The sequence below is a fragment of the Bidens hawaiensis genome, unplaced genomic scaffold (assembly GCF_021521415.1).
Source record: "Bidens hawaiensis isolate Kalapana, Puna unplaced genomic scaffold, B.hawaiensis_p1.1 tig00006607_1, whole genome shotgun sequence".
NCBI lineage: Eukaryota > Viridiplantae > Streptophyta > Magnoliopsida > Asterales > Asteraceae > Bidens > Bidens hawaiensis.
In genome coordinates this window covers 1,123,402-1,130,224 of record NW_027491446.1, presented here as the reverse complement: position 1 = coordinate 1,130,224, position 6,823 = coordinate 1,123,402, and the positions used below count along the sequence as shown (strand labels likewise).

The window sequence follows — 6,823 nt, the reverse complement described above, 5'->3', positions numbered from 1 at the left end:
GACCAAAAATGTGAGAGTTGTCAAAGAATGAGGTCATATTAGTTATTAGGCTATGTATTGTGGGCTAACTAGCATGTGCTACTAAAAGCGTCACGCTATTGCCACGTATGCAGTGGGGGTTTTAACTACACCACTCATTAACTTGGGTGTTGTGGGTTAACTAACTAGTTATGAAGTAGAGAAACTAAGAAAAAAAATTATGATTGGTTGTTTGAACTGGTCCCACACATAAATCATTCACAACGCTCACTAATGGGTAAACGCCCCCTCCTTAACGCCGGAAAATATACACCTCGGCGTTATATGACAACACATAACTTACAACATAATTATGTTTTTGGTGTGTGTGTGTTTTTTTTTTCATTTATATTACTTGAGTATTCTTCAATCATACTAAGCAATGCATTCTTCAAATTTACAAATAATTCTTCAAATAAGAAATGATATCAAAGCTTCATAGCATCTAAACCCGTATTCAAATTTACAGATCCTAAAAATGCCGAACTCATGTTGTATTGATTTGGTAAAGAGAATTTATGCTTGATGATCTCACACGAGTAAAGAGTATATATGCGGGTAGTGTTTCACGTATGACATTTCAGCCGTTGTTTTACTCTACTATGCTGGTCATTAGCCAAAGTAAATGCATGAACAATATACACGGCGGTAATGGCTTGTTTTAATTAATAATGATAAATAACGTATAACATAACGGAATTCGAATTTGAATATAAAATAAAGAATTTTTAGCAGACAACTTTGCTTTTTTACATTTGAGTAAATTAAATGTATGGTCCCTTTTAATTAAACTGGATTTGTGTTCAATGTTTGTGAGGTACAATCAACTGAATTCACATGTATGTGTTTATAGGAGTGTATGGACCCCGTTGAGTTTCTAGAAGAAGGGGACCACACCCTTCTAAACCTCGGGATGCGTTGCACATTGTATATGAACATGCTTTAAGACTGTTCACTATGGAGTAGTTGTTAAGCGTTCACGTTATCGTCACTTAGAATATGGGGCTTCGGATCCCTTTTCCATAGTGTCTCGTTTTGGTTTAAAGCCCCTATAGCGTCCCATTATATATATATATATATATATATATATATATATATATATATATATATATATATATATATATATATATATATATATATATATATACTAATAGGTGTCAGCGCGATGCGGCGGCGTCGCTGATTTACAATGTGATACTCGTTTTGTGTTAGTTTATCTATGCTCTCATGACATATTATGTATTAATTTTGTTAGTTTTCGTATTCGTCACATCGGCATGGTCTATCTATGCCATAAGCATTACATAACTCAATTAAGTAAGAAAAGTCATAAATAGAAATAAGACAATATAAGTCATAAATACCTTTTCAATTTTAATAAACCAACACAAGAATACGAAAACATAAGTCTTATACATAACCATTTAAAAATAAGCATCCATGTGCTAACCACTTGATAAGATAACTTTTACTCATATGCCTTACACATCTCAATAACCTCATCTGCGTATTTTGACCACCATTCTTCATCCAAATCGGTACCAAGGTCTTCTTGTTTGACTGCTCCAGTGACTTGATTATGAGTTTCTACAATCTTCTCATCCTTAACTACCACAAATTCATTATTTGTGTCAATTTTTTTCAGCCTAAAAGCTTCAAGCCCAAATAGAAAAACCAAAAAAACTAAGATCAAACGATTTTCAAAAACCCAAAACCGAGTTTTCTGTTTGAGCCCAAAACCAAACCTCGCACACGCCTAATATATATGTATGTACACACATAAATACATACATATGGGTGCGTGTGTGTCTATTTATAGGTGTGTATAAGTATGCATAAAGCATGGTGTACCTTTGTTTCATGGGTTGTCTAGCATTGTAAACCGAAATCCACTGTTTCGCAGAAACACCCATTCGAATCTTCTTTTTCGGCTGCCCATCATCATCCTCATCAAGATTCAATTTGCCTCGTTTTTGGCCAACTTGAAATATAATCTAAAAATTAAGAAATCCAAATTTCATAAATAATCATTTCACAAAAAGAATGTAATTTCACAAACATATACATCACCTTTTGAGCACCGTCCGTATTAATTGGTCTTATTGCAGGATTCGGCCCAAGTAATTCCTCAAACAAAGATATTAGCGTTGAATAATTAGGTTCTTAATCAAACATCATGTTCACGACAATTTCAAGAAAATCCTTTAAAGGCGCAGGGCAAAAATTGCATAATATTTCAGGCGGTGTTGACATTTTCTTCTTGCAAACCAGAAATGATTTATTGTCACCCTAAAAATAATAAAAATTTTAGTATTAGACTTAATTAAACCTTAAAAAGTCAAAATATTTATTATAAACCCATGCCTTTTAAACCATAATCAATTAGAAACTTGCAGCAGAATCTAGTGCTCCCTAAGTTATTTGATCATAGTCAAATTTAACATACATAATAGAATAAAAATAAACTTTTGTTATTACCATTTATTGATACATAGATATGAATTTTATAAAATACAGTAGAATGTAATTAACAAATTAAAAATCAAACTATCTAACTTACAGGCCCATTACATTTCAATAAACAGGCAAATTACGGGAGAAGAACCTGGGTATAGGAATTTACCTGATTAGTAGAAAAAGAACGATTGGTGTCGTATCTTTGTTGCCAAAAAGTCTGAGACACTAACCCTCCCCGGCATCATCGATCTTCGAAAGGGAAAGAGCCCCAAATGTCTTAAACAATATATCATGCGATATAGTCACATAACTCTGTTAATATGCAACTTACAAATTAGAGATTGTCAAGTGTCAATAGTAAATAGACAAATACCGAACATCCTATATTATTCACAAATAGTCTAGCAGTTCCATTTAATTATGTGTAAAGCTTAATTTTGGGCAAGCGCTGACTTTTTAGCTTGAAAATACAGCTTTTAATTATGGAAAATACACATCAAAACCAACAAAATAGTACAATATCTCGTAGACCAAAAGCAACCAATACTTGAAAACACATCAAAAACGATATGTTGAATGACAAATTAAAGTAAATATGCATTTTGTGGACAAATAGAGCATATAATAACTAATACAAGTAACTATGCAAAAATACAGTTGGAGTGTAAAGGGATTACTTACCTGAGTTGACAGCAACAGACTGTTCAGCTCATACACAGGCGGGAAAACCGGGTGGAGGCTTAATGGTTGTTGAAAATCCTGGAAAGATATATCATTTGGCTCCTTTATACCTATATATAAATAAGGCAGAAAAGAGAACAAGAATATATAAATACATACCAAAAGCATTTTTAGAAGTGCATGAGTCCCAGATTTAATGCCTACGTGTCCTTCAAGCTTATTAACATAATGCAAAATACTTTCACCATGTTCGAAAGTTTCCACTAAAATAGCAGGATGTACAAGTGGATACAAAGGCCTCGGGACCGACACGTCTTTCCATTGTCTAAAATTATATATAAACCGACTCAAATGAGCCGCCTCTCGGGAAAGATCAACTTGAGACATCATAAAAACAGCAAATTGTTGTATGCTTTCATCAAATCTCAACCATTTCAAAGTTGGAATAAATGCCGACACTTTCGCGAACAAATTTAATAATATAAAATCCCGTCTAATCGCTTCACTAACTCCCGGATGTCTAACCTTAACTGCAACAAGAATCGGCTTAATACGTTGACCAGGATGACGAAATCTTAAAGTTGCTCGATGAACTTGTGCTATGCTTCCAGAAGCTACCGGTTCTTCCTCAAAGTCGGTTCCACGGTCGGAACCCTAACTGCTGCCGTCACCGTCGATCTTCAAAGGTTTCGCCACTCTCGCCGGTCTTCAATGTGTATATATCATTCAGATCTAGGCGACTTTGAAGACAGGAAACCCTAGATCTGTGGTGAGAGGGAGAGTTTTGGGTGGGATATGAAAACCAAAAGTGAATATGTTGGATGGTTTGCTGGATATGGACAGGATTTCAAAATTAAGCTAGATCTGAAAATCAAACGCATTAGATAGTTATATTGAAGTCTTGTAACTCTTAATTTTAAGAATTTTGAGTGAAATTACGTTATTGTCCTTCCTATATATATATATATTTTAAGATAGTATATATATATATATATATAGAAAATTGTTCAAATAAAAAGAATTTGTTTTCTAGGAATGGTAAGAATCAATATAATTTTAACATTTGACATTAAAACCTATGATGAAAGATCAATTATAGGAAACTATGTCGGTTATAATGGTGAAAGAGTAAGTCTATGAAACTATGTTAGTTATTGATAATTTTAAATCTCAACCATTAATTGATATGATCCGATGGCTATAATTTATTTCTAGTCTTCCTAGAAAACCACTTACTTTTAGGATAAATGTCAAAAATTTATTAGTCCTTGCCATTCCTAGGAAACTTCTTATTCTTATTTGAACTCGTTCATATATATATATATATATATATAATTAGGATCATGTGAGAACCATTTTAAAAATAGGATCTTTGAGAACCATTTTTTTACAAAAAAAATCTCTTTTAAAAACAAATACAAAAATTTGTAAAACAAAAAAAAAACATGAAAATAAAAAAACTAAGAAAAACAAAACTTTTTATTTTTCATCCAAGTTTCATAAAAAATAAAAAAAATATTGGTTTAACAAAAGTTATACACCTATTTATAATACATAATTTTTAATTTTATACATTTTATTCTTTATACACATATGTACAATTAAGATAATTGATAATGTAAATATGTCTACGTTAGATAAATCGAGATTAAATACAAATATACATATGTGTATAATTAGGTTTAATGAAACCGGGATGAAAAATAAAAATTTTTTTGGTTTTTTTACTTTTTCTTTCTTTTTCGTTTTATAATTTTTTAATATATTCTTTAAAAGGTTTTTTTTGTTGCTCAAAACGGTTTTCTAAATTTTTAATTTCAAAAAGTTCTCTTAGAATCTTCACCATTTGACATTAAAAAAGCATTCGATTTGGTAAACTGGTGGTTCCTTTATTCAATTTTGGCCCAAATTAGATTCCCGTATAAACGGCGTCTTTGGATTCGTGGTACATTTATGTCGGTCAAGTCTTCGTGTGACACCCGGTAAATTCCCAACCCCTTAAACTAAGTAATCAACCTAATAATTAGGTGATTGTAAATATTATGCGCGCCATGATAGTCAGCGCGTGCATTTGTTATGTGCGCCCTGCGCGAGCGCGCTATGTTAAGGATCAGCGCGGGCACATTATGTGCGCCCGGCGCGAGCATATGTTAGAATCAGCGCGGGCATTTATGTTTGCCCTGCGCGAGCGCGCCATGTTAGTCAGCGCGTGCATTTGTTATGTGCGCCCTGCGCGAGCGCGCTATGTTAAGGATCAGCGCGGGCACATTATGTGCGCCCGGCGCGAGCATATGTTAGAATCAGCGCGGGCATTTATGTTTGCCCTGCGCGAGCGCGCCATGTTAGTCAGCGCGTGCATGTGTTATGTGCGCCCTGCGCGAGCGCACCATGTTAAGAACCAGCGTGAGCATATGTTATATGCGCCATGCGTGAACGTTTTGGCCTTATGTTTTCATGTAACTTAAACGTTATGTTGTCTATGGGTTGACCATCCCGCATGATGCTAAGGCGGGTGCATCCTACATCGTTTATGCGCGTGCGGAAGGGAACTAACCTACCCGCATGGCGGGAACGTTGAGAGCTAGTTTGTCTGAAGCTCCAGGATGGAATTGACTTCAACATGACTGATCACTATGTTGAAATACCAAAACCACCTGGAGAATCTACAAATGAAACTCAAATGTCCCTAACTGCGAGAAGGTTACGCACCTACCCGCAGCAAAGAAATGTTCTACACGCAGAAAGCTATGCGCACCAAGTTATACGCGCAGAACACTTAGTCAAAATGATCAGATTTAAGGAAATTGTCCCCGCCCAAAAGAGGGTGGTTGCGTGTTTCAGAAAACTTCTATTTTTTACTGTACACTGTCTAAAGCACTGAAAAAGCAAACTGTAAAAGTCAACTGCCAGCCACCCACTCTCACCAGCCACAGCCCTGCATGTCCTGTCCATATCAAATCAGAATCTTTAATCTACTTTTCTACTCTTTTTAATAAATAATAATAATTTCCATACTTTATCATCATTTCAAAAGATTACAATTCCCTAAAGCAAGGGATTATGTTCCCTTGAGTTTGCCTATAAATTTGTAGCCTAAATTATCACCCAAAACACACTTCAAAGAACTACAAACTTGCACTAATCCTTTCCCAAGCATCCGTTGTTTCCAGCTCCGATCCTGTTACTAGGTAAGCCGAGATTATAACCTTGAGATCTACTTTCCAACCCCTATATCTTGATCTTAATATATATACTTGTTATTTAATCGTATTCTAGACCTTCGATTCCGAGGCCAACACCAAGAAAACCTGAATCTCGATTAATCCCTTAACAAGAACCACAGGTGAGTCTCACAGCCCCTATTTTCACTGTTTTCACCATTTTAAACTGTTTTCGGGGCGAGGGACACGTATTTAAATAATGTTTTATCATGGTATATTTACAAGCTAAGCAAACGATTACGTGTTTAAGTTATGTTTCATGATGAGCAATGCGAACAGTTATCTATGGTTTTTCGATGATAGTGCACCAGATTCGAGTAAGTGATCACTTTACCATTGGAACTCTAAGGGTAGGGACTGCTGGTTTGATCCGCCCACTCGTAGGGGTCGCACCTCTTACACAGACGAGTGCCTAGTATGGTCATGGGGCAGTACTATGGGTTTGA

At 35.1% G+C, this 6,823-nt stretch overlaps 1 long non-coding RNA gene across 1 annotated transcript; it reads right to left on the bottom strand.

The window, feature by feature from the left end:
- Positions 1-1,962: 1,962 nt before the first annotated feature.
- LOC143633062 (uncharacterized) lies at positions 1,963-3,238 on the bottom strand. The gene is made up of 3 exons (XR_013153620.1): positions 3,157-3,238; positions 2,642-2,787; positions 1,963-2,307 (listed from the first exon to the last, which is right to left on the bottom strand). It is a non-coding gene; the product is annotated as an uncharacterized LOC143633062 (long non-coding RNA).
- Between the last annotated feature and the right edge of the window lie 3,585 nt (positions 3,239-6,823).